The sequence below is a fragment of the Carcharodon carcharias genome, chromosome 20 (genome assembly GCF_017639515.1).
Source record: "Carcharodon carcharias isolate sCarCar2 chromosome 20, sCarCar2.pri, whole genome shotgun sequence".
NCBI lineage: Eukaryota > Metazoa > Chordata > Chondrichthyes > Lamniformes > Lamnidae > Carcharodon > Carcharodon carcharias.
This window is the reverse complement of record NC_054486.1, coordinates 48060359-48078538: the sequence shown is the minus strand read 5'-3', so window position 1 is coordinate 48078538 and position 18180 is coordinate 48060359. Positions and strand designations below refer to the sequence as shown.

Genomic DNA, 18180 nt, shown 5'->3' with positions numbered 1-18180 from the left:
ACCCCTTCACTTGCTTAAAATACATGGAGCAGAATCTTCTGTTCGGCGTGCCTCAGTGAGATTTCTGCGCTCTTTCACCCCGACTCTCCCTCCTCTCCCTGCCTGCAAAAGTAGCGCTGAGCACTTCCAGGTGCACGTCACACTGGTTGGGCCTGCTCCCAACGGCCCGCGTGACGGGGAGGAAATTCTCCCCATTAAATCTTCAGCTTTTCCCAGTAACCTGAACATTAACTCTTGTTATCTCTCCACAGAGGCTGTCAGACCTGATGATCCCCATAATCATAGGAGTTAGCATGGACACAAAACTATATCGTTTATTCAACATTGAAGTATGCTGTAAATGAATACCTCAATTGTAATATTTTGTCTCTTTGCCTTTTAACTGAAACTTAACAACTTTCCTGATTAACTCTTCAAGCAATTTCTCAATTATAGCAAAGTTAGAGGTGAAGTTCAAATTGAACATGACCATTCCCAGTAGGTTCCCATCCTCTGCAGCATTTTTCACTTTTGTCTTTTGCATAGCTTCCCTCTTCTTTGAGTTTGCTGGTATACCATCTTCAAAAAATATCAAACTAAAGAGTCAGTTTATTCTTACTAAATGGACACTTACCATAAATAAATGACAGCATTCTTGCTGTTTTTTTCTATTAACATCTTTAATTGTGCATCACGCTCCAATTTGCTAAGTACGTCAACCAAATGATGACTGACACCTTCAAATAGTTGGAATGCCTTTTATTATTTTGTCAGTTTATAACTTATATTTATATAGCACACTTAATGTAATGAAATGTCACAAGGCGCTTTACAGGATCATTATAAAAGAAAGTATGGCACTGAGCCACATTAGGAGATGTTGGGTCAGATAACGAAAAGTTTGATCAAAGGAGTAGGTTTTAAGGAGTGTCTTAAAGGAGGAAAGTGAGGTAAAGAAGTGGAGATGTAGGAGGGAAGGCCAGAGCATGGGGCCTAGACAACTGAAGGCATGGCCACCGATGGTGGAGCAATTACAGTATATACTCATGTAAAAGTCAATCTTGTGTAAATGTTGACCCAGCTTTTGGCCTAAAAAAAATCATAATTTTTCATATACTTTGTATAAAAATTGACCCTAGTTTTTCAGTGATCAAACTGCATTTTGATTATTAATTACTTACAGCTAATTACTAGAGTTTAACTTAAAGGCATGTGCAGCAACCTTAACATTTTCCCTCTGCCAATTCTAGTGGCAATCTCCCAGCCAATCAGCAAGACTAATGTGTATCATATGATCTATAATGGTGCCTTCGAGAAAGAATAACAACCACACAGTTCAATTAACCAGCCACAACAAAATAGTCATATTATCACCCATGGAGCCATCCCACTCTACACCAACAGAGAAGTGAAGGAAGATGGCATTTCAGAATTCGAGAGCGGTGCCAGGTCGAGCGTAAGATCCATGAAAAGGCATGATGTAGTACTCCATTGGAAGGCCACTTGAACTTGACAATAAAAATCATGAAATTCCACATTTTATCATTCAGCACCAAGAGAATAAGGCAAATTGATTGGCCTTCATTGGAAATATGGATGAAATACTGATGGACTTGGACATTCCAACAAACAAGACCATTACAAAGACTAGTTCAGAAACCATTCTTGCAGAGAAGGCTGACCACGAGAAGAAGCAGTTCACAGTGGTTCTATCTTGTATGGCGGATGGCACAAACTTAAAGCTAATGGTGAAATTCAAGCACAAAGCTCTCTCCAAAAGAACTTTCACAACGGCATTGTCGTCCATGTTCATGAGAAAGACTGGATGGATGAAGGGGACTGCAATAAATTGATCAAAGAAGTGGAATTTGAGACCAGAAGGACTATAAAGAAAAAAGTTTGCTCATCAAGGATATGTTCAAATCCCACCTTGTCGATGATGTAATCCGTGATATGAGATCAGCCAACGCTGATGAAGCAGTTAATCCCAGCGGTCTTACAAGTGTTGTTTAGCCTTGGATGTGTGTATAAATCTGCGTCCCAGGACAGTATCTGTAGAACAATTGGATGTTGGAAAGTGAAAAAACATTCACGAAAGGCAGAAATATGCAGCACCCTCTCGAGCAACATTGTGACAATGGGTCTTACATGCGTGGAATGAACTTATCCCAATATTGTCCAAATATCATTTCTAAAATGTGAGCCTGAATTTTACCCTCTCCGTGCCCGCGTGATTGGCGGGCCCGGAAGCGGATGAGAGATCTGCTGCTGCTCGCAATCAGATGCTGAACCCGATTTCATGCTGGCTGGCCAAGTAACAGCTGGCCAGCATGAAACGTGTGCTGCCACTGGCTCAGCGTTGCCAGCAGGTGCAGGAGCATGGCAGACATTGGGTGCAATGCGGTTCCAGAGGGGAGATTTAAAAGTCCACAGGAAGCTCCCTGAAGCATGCCAAGAGGTGTTCAGGAGCCTCAGGGAACTGTCTAACAGTTGCCTGGAAGGAGTAACAAATTTCATGATTTACGTCCTCAGGACCACAGCCCACACCAGGTGGGAGGGCAATGCTGGTAAGCACACTGCCCCCTGCTCCTCAGATGATTGCCTGCATGTTCTCCTGGAGGCAGTGAGTGTCTGGCAAGAGATATTAATCCTGCGGGATGGTAAGAGGAGGCTACCTCATCAAACAAAGAATACATGGACTGAGGTGGCTGCCCAGGTGAGCGGGCATGATGTTGTGCGCCACACTTGGATCTAGTGCCGTAAAAGGTTCTGCACTCTGCATGGCTGAGTACGGAGTTGGCAAGGAGCTGTGTACAGTTCTCTTAGAGGGTGCCCAGACTTTGCAGTGATCATGGGTGTGAAATGCGGAGTACCAAATGGTACATATCCCTGTGCCATCAAAGGCTGGGAAGTGTGCCTGCTTGGCTTGGATATGTGCAAGGGTGAGTTTGCCAATTTGATGACACCTCAACCTGGGTCTCCTGGATGAGGGGCGTGAGGCTGGTATGGTGTGGCAGGTAGGGGGTGGACTAATGAAAACACTTTTGTCTGTACAGGAGAAGAGAAGCCATTAGGCATAGCAGCATGCAGAAACGGGTAGTGGGATGCCCAACCTCCTGATCCTGTCGAAGTTTGAGGTGGAAGCCCTTGACTTGGGTTGTGAGCATGGAGCAAAGGTCCACAGATCGCGGACAGGCAGGGGTCTCGGAGAAAAGTAAGGGTCCAATGCACAGGGAAGAGACTGGGGAAGTGTCTAAGAGATGTAGGGTAGTGGCATTTCGACTGAGATATTCAAATCAAGAATCCCCAATGCTCGTCCATTCACAATGTCTCACTTAGGCAGTTGTTCATTGTGACAGGCAACTGTTATGCATGCACAGTGACTTTGTAATGATGTTTGCAATTGACATTTTCTCTTCCTCCCTCAGATGCGCCATCCTCACGACACCCTGCAGACTTTGAGGACCCTCCCATTGAACCCCGAGGAGCTGTGGACAAATGAATCTGTATCACATCCTCCTTCTGTACCAAGCACCAGCACAGATACAGGCACAATGGTCGGCTATAGCATGTTGGGTCAGTTGGGAGTGCACACTGGTGAGGGCACATCACGCTTGAATGAGGGGCTGGCAGAGGCAGAGAGTCCACAGGGCACTGGCAGCCGCAGGATTTCTGGAGACCAGGACAATGCTGAGTCCGAAGCAGATGGTGAGCTTTTGAAGTCGTCCATTAGGTGGTAGATGCTGGATGTCCAGCAGGATGCAGGGGAAGATGTGGCAGAGATCCCTGAGGGTCTGCATGCCATGGTTTCTGTCTTGGAGGAGTCCATGCGGAGTGTGACTTGCAGCTCGGAATGCACAGCCTCCACCATAGAGTGGCAACTCTTATGGAGAGGCAGATCCAGGGACGGAACCAGGGGTTCTGTTTGGACCTGCAAGCCCACACACAGGCAGTGACCTCAGTAGGTCAATGCCAGTGAGAGACATGGATGAGGCACCGAGTTATTCTGCTAGGTATCCATCCAACTATGGTGAGCAGGGAGGTTCAAACCAACCTCACATTGTCAGAGGAGCTGCAGCTCGCATCTGCAGGCACCTCTCAGGATGCTCTGGATTATGGCAGCAGCTCCTCCACCCCTCTACCAGTGACCACTGCATCTGATGAGAATGCAACAACTGAGGAATGCCCAGTCATGGCGCTGGATGCTCCCACACACACGATGCCTGCACAGACTCTGCCAGCCAGAGGATGGCCGTTAAGGTCATCAGAGTCAGCAGGTTGGGGGGTGGGGGGAGTGGAACGCAAAGATACAGCACTTGCAAACGGATGTTTAAGTTAATTTGAGCACAAGAGGGGTCATCACAGGTGATATAACTTCCAATGAGACGTGTATTCTGTTTAATTTGTATTTTCAAGACCAGCATATAAATATCTCACTGCACGTACTGGCCTGAATGTGCTTCAAGCTTTTCAGAGGTGATGGGCTTGGGAGTTTCATGTGACACAGGGGAAGGGCTGCAAACATTATCTCAGAGGTCATAACTTGACTTAAGGGTGACAGGATGACCTCACCAGGAACGTTCAGGAAGCAGGCATCACCCTTGCCCTCACTTTCAAGCCACGTCTTAGATGCCTAACTGGAAGTACGGTGTATCAACATCTCCCCGGACCCCTTGTTTCCCATAAGGTTCCTCACCGGTATACACCTCCTCCCCCTGGGGCTCCTCTGCCACCTCCTCAGACCCAGCACTTGAATTGTCCTCTGCAGCCTGTGGAGCAGGATCGCGGTCTCCATCCTCCAATGGGTTCCCACCTTGACAGAGCCAGATTGTTTAGCATGCAGCACACAATGACAATAAGTAAAACACGCTATGGAGGATATGAAGTGCTCCCCCCAATCAGTCCAGGCAGCAGAACCTCATCTCAAATGGCCCAATGGTCCTCTCAATGACTGCCCTGCTGGAGCATGACTTTGATTATAGCTCTCTTCCACTTCTGTCCTTGAGTGTTTGAATGGCATCATAAACACCTTTTCAGGGGATAGCCTTTGTCTCTCAGGAGCCAACCACCCAAGCGAGTTGGAAAGACAAAGAGGCTTGGCACCTGGGAGTGTCGAAGAATGTACGCATCAAGATAGCTTCCAGGATACCTGACACATACCTGCAATATCTGAGTCTTGTGGTCATGAACAAGCTGGACATTCAGGGAATGAAACCCCTATCTGGTGATGAAAGCACCCGACTCACCCACTGGCACCTTTACGGCCATGTGCTTGCAATCTATGGCTCCCTGGATGCAGGGAAAGCTAGCAATTGCAGTAAAGCCTGAGGCTCACTCAGCCTGGCTTGCATCTGAAGAGGGCATCAGTGGCCAGACGATTGGGAGACATCACATAGGTCTGCCATTGAGCCCTGGAAGAACTTGAGACGAAAAAATTCAGGGCCACTCTAACCTTAAGAGCCACTGGCATAGGGTGGCCGCCTACACAGTTTAAGGTGATCTCCGGACCAATTATCTCGCATTTGAGGGTCACAGTGGCCCTGGAGAGGAGCAGCCTCCTTTGGCACTGGACCTCAGATATGTCCAGGTAGTAAGAGTGCTGCCTGTAAACTGTTCCTGCTGGATAAGGGTCTTTTGCAGACCCTTCTGGCTGCGCCTCTCTTTCCACAGATTGCACTCTGGGGCGCTGCCTGCTGGCACCTGGCCTCCTCTCCCTTGTGACCCTCTCCTCCTCTTCTGACGAGATCCCTCCAACAGAGTAGACTACTTCCATTTTCTTAAAGATGAATGCACAGGATAGTGCACAGGAAGTGGCCTCTCGACAGAAAGCCTCTGCAAATGCTGAGAAATCAAGGAGTTCTCCAGAACACAGAAAAAATGCCAGAAACTGTCTGTAAACCAACTCCCATCAACTTTCAGCAAAACTCCTACCTATTCACCTTGTCAAGATCCTGTTCGCCTTTTGTCCTGCCCTGGATTGAGGTTTCATGAAAAATGCAAAGGCCACCTGGCTAAGTGGCCCGTGTGCTGAACATGAAATCGCATGGGTCATGTAAAATCGTTATGAACTGCCTTTTTAATTTGCCTAATTGCCCTTTAATTGTTGGCGGGCGCGCTTCCGACATCCACGCATGCCCTCCAACCATAATATCACGCCATGGCGCATTGACATTGGGAAGTCCTCCTGATATCATCATGTGCCATTTTAAGTGAGTTCGGGACCATGGCACCCAGTCCAACAGTGTAAAATACAGGCTACGGAATATCAAATGTAGTGGACAGTATCAAGGACAATTACTTGTGGAATGATGGTGCCAAAGTTACCGGTACTATCAATGATGATGATTATGATGAAGACAAGGAAGATCCATATGATGATGTTATACAACCAGGCTATTGGGATAAATTAAAAAAACAGAAAAACCTGGAAAAACTCAGCAGGTCTGGCAGCATCGGCGGAGAAGAGCAAAGTTGACGTTTCAAGTCCTCATGACACTTCAACAGAACTAAGTAGAAATAGGAAAGGGGTGAAATATAAGCTGGTTTAAGAGGGAGGCAGAGAAGGTGGGGGGGAGTGTTGTTGGAACAAACAAGCAGTGATAGGAGGAGATAACCAAATGATGTCACAGACAAAAGAACAAAGAAGTTGAAAGTGGTGATATTATCTAAAAGAATGTGCTAATTAAGAGTGGAGAGCAGGACAAGCAAGGTAGCTTTAGTGGGGGTGGTGGGGTGAAATAAACCATGAGTGGAATACATTTAAAAATAATGGAAATAGGTGGGAAAAGATAAATCTATATAAATTATTGAAAAAAAGGGAGGGGGAAGAAACAGAAAGGGGGTGGGGATGGAGGAGGGAGTTCAAGATCTAAAGTTGTTGAACTCAATATTCAGTCCGGAACGCTGTAAAGTACCTAGTCGGAAGATGAGGTGCTGTTCCTCCAGTTTGCATTGAGCTTCACTGGAACAATGCAATGGAACTTGTTCCAGTCCTACTCCGGCCTCCTTCCACTCTTTCTCCGGTACATCGATGATTACTTCGGTGCTGCTTCATGCTCTCATCGGGACCTGGAGAAATTTATTAATTTTGCTTCCAATCTCCACCCCTCTATCATTTTCACATGGTCCATCTCTGACACTTCCCTTCCCTTCCTTGACCTCTCTGTCTCAATCTCTGGTGATAGACTGTCCCCCAATATCCATTACAAGCCTACCGACTCCCACAGCTACCTCGACTACAGCTCCTCACACCCCGCTTCCTTTAAGGACTCCATCCCATTCTCTCAGTTCCTTCGCCTCCGTCGCATCTGTTCTAATGCTGCTACCTTCAAAAACAGTTCCTCTGACATGTCCTCCTTCTTCCTTAACCGAGGTTTTCCACCCACGGTAGTTGACATGGCCCTCAACCGTGTCCGGCCCATCTCCCGCACATCCGCCCTCATGCCTTCTCCTCCCTCCCAGAAACATGATCGGGTCCCCCTTGTCCTCACTTATCACCCCACCAGCCTCCGCATTCAAAGGATCATCCTCCGCCATTTCCACCAACTCCAGCATGATGCCACCACCAAACACATCTTCCCTTCACCCCTCCAGCGGCATTCCGTAGGGATTGTTCCCTCCGGGACACCCTGGTGCACTCCTCCATCACCTCCTACTCCTCAGCTCCTACCTATGGCACCTCCCCATGCCCACGTAAAAGATGCAACACCTGCCCCTTCACTTCCTCTCTCCTCATCGTCCAAGGGCCCAAACACTCCTTTCTAATTGAAGCAGCATTTCACTTGCATTTCCCCCAACTTAGTCTACTGCATTCGTTGCTCCCAAAGCAGTCTCCTCTACATTGGAGGGACCAAACGCAGACTGGGTGACTGCTTTGCAGAACACCTTTGGTCTGTCCGCAAGCATTACCCAGACCTCCATGTCGCTTGCCATTTCAACACTCCACCCTGCTCTCCTGCCTACATGTCTGTCTTTGGCTTGCTGCATTGTTCCAGTGAAGATCAATGCAAACTGAAGGAACAGCACCTCATCTTCTGACTAGGCACTTTACAGCCTTCCAGACTGAATATCAAGTTCAACAACTTTAGATCTTGAACTCCTCCTCCATCCCCACCCCTTTCCCGTTTCTTCCCCCTCCCTTTTGTTTTTTCCAATAAATTATATAGATCTTTCTTTTCCCACCTATTTCCATTATTTTTAAATGTATTCCACCCATGGTTTATTTCACCCCACCACCCCCACTAGAGCTACCTTGCTTGTCCTGCTCTCCACTCTTAATTAGCACATTCTTTTAGATAATATCACCACTTTCAACACCTCTTTGTTCTTTTGTCTGTGACATCTTTTGGTTATCTCCTATCACTGCTTGCTTGTCCCAACAACCCCCATCTTCTTGCCCCCTTCCCCCCCCCCAAAACCAGCTTATATTTCACCCCTTTCCTATTTCTACTTAGTTCTGTTGAAGGGTCATGAGGACTCGAAACGTCAACTTTGCTCTTCTCTACCAATGCTGCCAGACCTGCTCAGTTTTTCCAGGTATTTCTGTTTTTGTTTTGGATTTCCAGCATCTGCAGTTTTTTGTTTTTATTTTTGTTTTATTATTATTGGGATAAATTATTTGACAATTCAGATTGTTATCAGTGATTTCATTGTGAACTGCTATAGTTAATTTGTTATGGTATATATTTATATTGTGTTGGATGAAATGTATATAGTTTGTAATGTTATAAAATAAATAAATGTTAGAGAACTCATATGAATTCTTTAGTGTTGTTCATTTTTACTTTATTCAATTAAAACTGTCTTTTTTGGGCCCAAATCAAGCACACGTGTTGATCCCTCAAAAAAATCATCTGGGGCCTAAAATATTGGTCTGAAAAATTTGACTTGTACATGAGTATACATGGTATATGTTCACTCTGGGATGTCTCAACTGCAGATGTTCAATGCAACCAAGGCGAGTAGAAACCATCAGGATAGAATGGATTTGATTTCAATATGGTGATAATCCAACTTCAGATTTAACTTGGAAAGCAGAAAAGATGCATTTCGTTCTGCAACAATGTCCTCCAGCTTTGGCATGTCATGTCACTCGCATTTGTTTGTGATACATAATCAGGTGACATTAAGGTTTTCTAGGTATGGGTTAAGCCATCATCAACAAATTCAATATCATTTTTCCGCTAGCTGATTTAACTGCCTAATACCAACCCCTTGATGACATTTGCAAATTCCTTCCACCTTTCAATATTGCTTTATTGCTTGCATCATTTATACTCAAACTACAACTCATGTCCTTTGTAGGTTTAGGCAGAAACAATTCCTTTCCTGTCCCAACGCACATCTTGGGTTGCATGTCCAGTTCAATGACAATCTGGAGACCGTAAAATCTGGGCTACAATGTTGGATAAGCAAAACAAAAACAGAAATACCTGGAAAAACTCAGCAGGTCTGGCAGCATCAGCGGAGAAGAACAAAGTTGACGTTTCGAGTCCTCATGACCCTTCAACAGAACCGGGTAAGTTGGATAAGCAGCTGGTTGATATCTCATTTGCCCTGAGTTGTCAGTAATAAGATGGGGTCTGAATAAGGCCTGATCATAGAATCACAGGATGGTTACAGCACAGGAGGCTGCCATTTGGCCTGTCATGTCTGTGTCTCTATGCAAGTGCAATTCACCTCGTCCCACTCCTCATCTTTTCCCCGTAGCCATGCAAATGTTTTCTTTTCAGATAATGATGCGATTTTCTTTTAAAAGCCTTGCTGGAATCTGCCTCCACGTACACTTAAGCAGTGCATCCTAGATCCTAACCACTTGCTGCATAAAAATGTTTCTCCTCATGTTGTGGTTGCTTCTTTTGCCAATCACCTTTATTCGGTAGCATTGGGCTCTCGATCCTTCTGCCACTGGGAACCGTTTTCCTCACTAATATTACTTCCTGGCTCCCAAATCCTTGCCTGAAGGCTGTCCCGCAACCACTGGTCTTCATGATTCTCATTGATAATCTAGATAAGGGCCTTATTGGAATTATCAAATTCATTAGTTATATAGGCCAAATCAATAGGCTGAAAGCTGATTTAGGCAAGTTCAGAGAATGGGCATATCTATGGCAGATGTTCTTTAATTTGGATTGTCACGAAAACATGTTTTATGTCAAATATTGATTTTTAATCCACCAGCTGGAAACCCGAATTGAACTCTGTAAAACAGAAACTGAAGTGTGACTTAAGCTAGCAGCTCAATGGCTATCCAATTTGCATCCGTGCGCCCTCCACATTCCAATCCATTGAGATGGAGACACTGTGTCTGCAAAGGCCCATCAAGGACTTGAGTGAACCACGTATCCTGTCCCCAACAGCTAGGAATCAAGGCGATCACCTGAGGTATTCGACTGGTGGAGACAAACCATTAAAACAAATCACTTGAACAATGAGACCCTGGCCGAGAGAGGAGACTCCCAGACATGAACTGATTAAGTTACAAGGGGGAATACACTATTAATGTCCATGTTTGATTCACTGACTGAGACAGGCCCACTTTTTGTGTGTTTAAGCTTTTGCTTTCTTGCAGTAAGAGGACAAGCAGCCGAGACACTGATGAGGGAAGACCCAAGTGAGATCCCTCCTTCCTCCTTCTCTCATTAACCGATCTTGCAAGCTTTTGAACCCCGCCTTCTGACTGTGACCATCCAGGGTTGCCCCTGCTGCGGACAGGGACTTCTTGAAAGAAATCAACCCCACACCACTGTCTCCAGGAGAACAGCCAAATCAGCAGGTTACATTATTAAATTCTATCCACAAGGAAAAAGCAGGACCACTGAAATCATCCTAAACCAGCCAAGACACCCAAGCTCCATGGACAATATACTCCTTTTATTTCTCTGGAGTCTAATTTGAATAATCTATCCTTTGATACTCTGTCATCTATTTGAGTGTATGTGGCTGTGAACTTCAGGTGTGTGTGTGTGTGTGTGTGTGTGTGTGTGTGTGTGTGTGTGTGTGTGTGTGTCTCTGTGTGTGTGCATGTGTCTGAGGGCTAAATTTTCCCCCCGTTTGGGGGGCGGGGGTAAGTTCAGGGGTGGGCGCGTACAGGCACGCTTCTGATCAGCACCCCCAATCAGAGGTGCGCCGCTATTTTACATGGGTGAGCCAATTAAGGCCCGCCCAGCGTGATGTCCATACGGAAGCGCTATGCGCTCCCTGTGCAGGCGGGGGAATCCCAAAATTGAGAGTGCGCTCTTTCGCAAATGCACACGAAAGAGTGTACTCATCTCCCTGAGGCTAAGTGCTCCCTCAGGGAGATCGACTGTAAATGTGAAAAAGACAAAAATATAAAAATAAAATTTTCCTTACATGTCCCCTCATGTGACAATGTCACATTAGTTGGAACATGTCCACAATTTTTACAAAAATTTTATTTAAATTTTTTAAAGCCTACATGAAACCTCATCCCGCCCATGGGTGAGAGTTCATGTTTTTTCTAGTTTCCACCGGAGCTCCTGGCCTGCCCGGCAACCTTAAGGTTGGACGGGCAGGTCCTTTAATTTCTTAACTGACCCTGTCAATGGCCTTAATTGGCCACTGACAGGTCGGTGGGCGTGCAGTTGATTTTGCTGCGCTCCCGCCTTCCTGAAAATTTAAATAGGGCGCAGTGACATCGGGAGTTCCCCCCGACATCACTGCGTGTCATTTTACGTGTCGGCGAGTAGGCCCCACCCCCCACTCACCAACTCGTAAAATTCCACCCTGTGTGTGTATGCGAGAAAGTCCGAGATATTTTATTGTTTTACCTAGACTGGATCAAGTACAATAAATGTAGCCTCTTTGTTAAACTCAAGAAAACCTGTTTGACTGGTTCTATTATGATCATGGCACGTAAACAGTTAACATTCACTGAATTGGCAAGCGCATTCACCCTATTAGTCAACAGAAAAATGAGAAAAGAGGGGAACCATTCAACCCTTCTTCACCTGACTCTAACAGGATAAATGTAGTGTCAAATCATTTGAGGTTTATATCATGAAAGGGGATGTCTTTTAAAGACAAAAGATCAAAAGGGAGAGCTGAAAAATAACTAATCATTTATCAACAATGCACAGGCAGTGCGAAGTGGCTAAAGGGAAAACAAGTCGGATCATCAAGTACAAAAGGGAGTATTTTCTTTGTATAACGCTCTGATACATCTGTGTTTGGCGTATTGTACTCCGCTTTCATCCCTGTACATGGTGAATGATATCAAGGCTCTGAAGAAGGTATAGAAGAGGATGGCCAAGATGATACTTAACCTTAGAGCTCAATCCTGAGGAGGGCCTCAGCAGTTAGACTACTTTGGAAAATGACCATAGCTACCATATGATTGAAGTTTTTAATATGAAGGGATTGGATCAATTCCAATTTGATAGGTTATTTCAGATGGATAGGAAATGTAGGCTGAGAGGACATGTGTATGAAATCCAAAGCCAAAGAGTTATGTTAGATGCCAGGATGTATTTATTTTCATAGAAAATCATCACCTTTTGGAACAATTTCCAATATGTGTGGTGGGTAAAGAATCATTGCAGTCCTTTAAAAAGGCAATTGAAATGCCCTTTCCTCCCAAGAACATGTCCAGTGACAAAAGATAAACTGCTGGTCAGCAGGGGTTATTCAGTTATGGTCTACCACAGTCTCCTGTAACCTTGATTAATTACCTTAAGGAGGTGGAAAGGAATTTCCTAGTACTTTTCCTGAATTGGCTGCACACATTTTTCCTCTGTTTTCTTTTGCATCTCAAAGAATATTATATGTTTCCAACAGGAGACAAGGTTGCTCTGTTCTCTGGATGGGGCAGGTTTATAGGAACCTGGTTATACTTTCCACCAATTGCCCCACCCAAGCACAGTGTGGCCCTCAACACCATGTCACACCTTCGTCTCTCCTGTTACTTCTAGTCCCTTCACCTCCTTTGAGCACCTTGCCTTATTGCACTCCCTTGCATCTCCTTCAAAACCTTTGTCATTTCTTGCCCCCTTGAGCCCACTTCAAGTTTTCAAGTTTCTCCCTGAGATGCCTTCTCTCCTTTATTCCTCCCTCAGCCTCTGCGCTGAGAAACTTATCATACTTTGTGATTTCAATCACCATCTCAACACCCCTTGCTCTTTTCTTAAGGTATGTGTACTATTGGTTAAACTATCTATATATAGCAGCAATGTTTATAGGGTTGTCAAACTTTGAGCATTGTCCTGGAGTCTCCAGGAAATTGTGCTAGCAGCACAGGAGAAAAATCACTGTAGCAGTGTCTATTTTTTTTCCTTTTTCTTTACCATTTTTTTTGTTATTATAAAAATATTGGAGGTGAGAAAAAGTCATCCAGTTGGGTAATCAAAAGTCAGTTTGCTTCTCAGTTTGCATGGTTAGGTGGTGTACCGTGAGGATAGACTGTCAGGTTGGAGTGTGGGGGTGGCTGGTGGGGCAGTTGAATGAAGCAGGTGACATGATGAAAATTCCAGAAATGTACCCAGCCAGAGTCTGCAATCCTAATTCAGCAGCTCTTGCTGGCTTAGAATTTCCACCTTGCAGAACAAAGGACTTTTTCTATCTGGATTTAACTAGTTTCTTAAACTGGGATATTCTCACAGGACTCTGCTAATGCTAAAAGTATATTCCTCCAATCCTATATTTCTCTAATCCTATATTTAAACTATTACAAACTCTCAGGCTATATGCAGTCAAACAGATTGCTTTTCCCCCACTCTTTACAGTTTGTCTTTCTCCCCACCTCTAATAGTTGCATTTGGCAATTCTCGTTACCAATGTCATATGTTTATAGAATTGGGTCTGAATAACAAGAAAAATTACTACTTTTTAATCATTGGATCTAACTTTTTCCATCCTTTATCCCCTAGGCCAAAAGTTTGGTAGATGAATAAAGCTAAAGCAAGTTTTACAACATTCAACCTCAAATTTATGGTAGCATTCATAGAATGACAGAACCTGCAGCACAGAAACAGACCATCCAGCCTAACTGGTCTGTGTTAATGCTTATGCTCAAAATGTGCCACCTCCCATTCTAATGAATCTTTGCTCCTGTGCACATGAACAACATTGTCCAAAAAGATAGAGTTCCTCCTTTCCTTTCAGGGTGCAAGGAAAGCCATTTTCTTTTCCATTTTTGATTCTCTATGTATGCTGCATTTTCTGCTACAGAGAACAGCTGTTCTCCAGCTTCTGCTAATATAAGTCTAAAGCTGAGTGGTAGGAAGCATTCAAGAGCATCCTAGATTGGTTGACCCTCTAATTATCCTTTCTTCCCTACTGGTATGAACCTTGCCCACGCTTGCCATCTCCCCTCAAAAAATCTGTTTGTTTTTCTTCATGGTGAATTTATCAAAATTGCATGTTGTTGAGTAAATGGAAAATTAAGGCCAGATTTAGAGCACCGAGCCACTTTCAAACATGGCTCTGTACCTTTAAGGTTTATTATTTGGCTGCTGAAACAAACTCATTTACAATAAAAGGGATTTTTATTGAAGAGTGGCCCTAGTTTAGTCTGGAGGTTCTGTTGCTTCTCCCCTTACTGGTAGGAGTGGTGAGTAAATAGTCTTCAGAGTAGTGGTTGTGGGAGAAAGTGAAAGGATTTATATTAGTTTTTTTAAATGGTTAGGGTGAATTTAACCCCACCTAGCTAGTGTCAAATAGGCTACTGAAGCATTAAAATCAGCTATGTTACTTACCTACCCTCTAAAACCCAGATTCTTCCAACTGTGATTTTCTTCATGCAGCCGCTAGATGAAAGATAAGCCATCCACTGAAAGCCGGCAGGGCCATTCTTAAAATATACAGATCAGAGTTGGATGATGTGATCAGACGCCAGCTGGAATTTTACCTTGAGTGTGAAAATTGCCATGGCCTTCCAGCCAGGCTGAAGAGAGTCAGGAACTGTTGGGAACATGAAGATTCTCACAAGGAAAGTTCAGGTCTCCCCTGTCCCAAGTTCCTCCTTCTGATCTCTCATAAGATGCTTCCACAACCCTCTTCCACACACTCACCTCCAAAGATCTGGGGTCACTTGTCCATTTCCAGATGAGAAGTGGACCAACAGCATGTCATTGAGGCCTGGGGTAAAAAAATTGATTTCTGCAACAGCTGGTGCACTTCCCACTCACCTTGCTACCCACCTGCCAAGAATTAAAGCCAGAGTTTGTGAACGTAATGGCCTGAATTTTTCAGGCGGCGGGGGGGCTCAGCGGGAATGGACGGGGGCAGTCGTGGAGCCAATCGCCGCCTGCGATCAGCTCAGCGCTGCCATTTTACCAGCACTGTTATTGGCGGGCAGGCCAATTAAGACTCGCCCAGTGTAAGACGCGAGCCTTAGTGCTCAGCACTACCTGTGTGGGTGTGGGTGTGGGGGGGGGAGAGACCCAGGACTAGCGCTCTTTTGCTCCTGCACGCGGAAGAGCGCTTCAATCTCCCTGAGGCACGGAGCTACCTCAGAGATTTTGAATTGCTATTTAAACTATTAAATAAATGGTTTAAAAATTAATAAAAGCTTTAGGAGAGCTCATCCCGCTCGTGGATGAGATTTCCTGAAAAATATAAAGGCTGCTTGGCCTTTTCACCTGTCCGCCAACCTTAAGGTTGGTTGGCAGCTTTAACAATTACATCAATTACTCCCTTAATGGACACACACCCAACATCATCGCACGTCATTCTATGCGTTGGCGTGTCAGGCCCGCCCCTGCACACTGACTGAAAAATCCTGCCCAATGTTACAACACAGCATGTGTAATTTTAAAAAATATAGATTTTTTCATAGCTATGAAGTATCATGCTAAATACTTCTAAAATAGCAACTTCCCTTCCAGCGTGGGACAGACATTGTGTAGCTATGCCTTCCTTTGCCTACACCATTATTCAACACTCGGATTTCTTGAAAAATAAGGATCAAGCTATACCTGATGCAATGTTTGGAAGTTCAACTGAAATAATAATTTTGACTGTTGAGGTAAATCTATTGCGCTGGAAGAAGTGTTTATTTTAAAGGATAGCCAAATATTTAAGACATCAGTATGTTACTAAGACAGAGCAAACTGCTGCCAAGCTATAGGTGCACCACCCATTTGCAGATGAAATTTTTCTTCCTATTTCCTCCCTTCGCTACATCTTATAAAACATTTGCCAGTTATCTCAGCTACCCATTATAGAATGGAATTCAATGGTTAAAAAAGAACCTGCTCCTTTATTATCTCTTGTGGGGGTGGATGAACAGCCAGAGGTTGTAGTCCACATGGGTACTAACTACAGATATAGGGAGGGGGATGTGGTCCTGCAATCAGAATTTTGGGAGCAAGGTAGAAAATTAGCAAGCAGGACCTCTAAAGTAGTAATCTCCGGATTACTCCCAGTGCCATGTGCAAGTGAGTACAGAAATAGGAAGATAAGGCAGATGAATGCGTGGCTGGAAAGATGGTGCAGGAGGGAGGACTTTAGATTCCTGGGACACTGGGACTGGCTCTGGGGGGAGGGGGACGGCACCTGTACAAGCCAGAGGGATTGCATCTGAACAGAGCTGGGACTAAGTTTGTTGCAGGTCATTTTGCTAGTGCTGTTGAGGAGGTTTAAAATAATTCAGGAGGTGTTTGGGAACCAGGAGGGAATATTAGAAAGTAATACCAGGATGCACAGGATGTTGGGAGAGGCAGATAGCACTAAAATAGAGAATAGTAAGTTAATAGATGGAGTTGGAGTAAGGGGGCAGTAATGAAGTCTATGCTGTATGTGTGTGAATGCACGGAGGATATTTAATAAAAATGGGGAGTTACAGGCACAGATTACTTTGTGGGATTATGATGTTGTGCGATAACAGAGACCTGGCTTAAGGAAGGGCAGATCTGGATGCTAAATATTCCTGGTTACAAAGTGTTCAGTAAAGATAGGAAAGGGAAAAAAGGAGGGGTGGTGTTTTTGGTTAAGGAGAGTATTGCGGTACTGGAGAAAGAGGATGTGTCAGAGGATTCAAAGACTGAATCGATTTGGCTAGAGCTATGGGATAAGAAGGGTGAAAAGGATGTAATATGTAGACCACCAGCTAGTAGGAAGGATATAGAGGAGCAAATCTGCAAGGAAATTACAGAGAGGTGTAAACATCATAGAGTACTCATAATGGGGGACTTTAATTACCCGTATACAGACAGGGATAGTGGTAGTGTAGGAGGCAGTGAGGGACAAGTGTTCCTAGATTGTGTCCATCAGAACTTCCTACAGCAGTCTGTGTCCAGTCCAACAAGAAAGGAAGCACTGCTAGACCTGCTTCTTGGGAATGAGCTGGGGCAAGTAGGTCAAGTGATGGTGGGGGAACATTTAAGGCACAGTGATCATTGTATCATAAGGTTTAGGATGACAGTGGAAAAAGATATTGGTCAATCCAGAGTAAGAATAATCAACTGGCACAGAGCAGACTTCAAAGGGGCAAGAATGGAAGTGGGCTGAATAGACTGGGAGCAAACAATGGCAGGAAAAACAGCAGCTGAACAATCGGCTACCTTCAAAGAGCAGATGGTTTGGGAACAGTCAAGGCATGTTCCCTCAAAAGGGAAGGGTAGGACAAAAATCCAGAGCTCCCTGGATAACAAAGGAGATAAAAATTAAATTAAAGAAAAAAAGTGTGCTTATGACAGGTGTCAGGTAGCAAATGCAATTGAGAACCAAGCTGAATACAAAAGGCTCAGAAGAGATGTGAAAAAGCGAATATGAGAAGCAAAGAGGAAATATGAAAAAAGATTGGCAGCTAACATAAAAGAAAATCCCGAAGTATTCTATAAGCACATCAAGAGTAAAAGGATGGTAAAAGGAGGAGTATGGCCAATTCGGGACCAAAAAAAGGGATTTACTCATAGAGGCAAGAAGCGTGGCTGAGGTGTTAAATGAATACTTTGCATCTGCCTTTACCTACAAGGTAGATACTGCCCAGGCCATGGTGACAGAGTAGGAAGCTCAGTCACTAGAAAGTTTTAACATTGATAAGGAGGTGGTATTAGATAAGTTGTCAGTACTTAGAGTTGATAAGGCACCAGGGCCAGATGAGATGCATCCAAGAATATTGGAGGAAGTGAGAGTGGAAATTGCAGAGGTACTGGCAATAATCTTTCAATGTTCCCTGGATTCGGGGGAGGTGCCGGAGGACAGGGGAGTTGCAAACATTACACCCTTGTTCAAAAAAGCTTG

At 44.6% G+C, this 18180-nt stretch overlaps 1 protein-coding gene across 13 annotated transcripts in view; it reads right to left on the bottom strand.

Annotated features, from left to right (window-relative positions):
* The window catches only part of slc25a21 (solute carrier family 25 member 21), a 766657-nt gene that overhangs the window by 621463 nt on the left and 127014 nt on the right, over window positions 1-18180 (bottom strand). For 4 of the 13 annotated variants that reach the window (XM_041214364.1, XM_041214369.1, XM_041214368.1 and 1 more), the window contains exon 3: window positions 1909-2031. The exons of the other annotated variants lie outside the window; for them this stretch is intronic. The gene's annotated coding sequence lies outside the window, so the exon portion shown is untranslated. The remainder of the gene's footprint in view (window positions 1-1908; window positions 2032-18180) is intronic. 13 annotated transcript variants of the gene reach the window in all.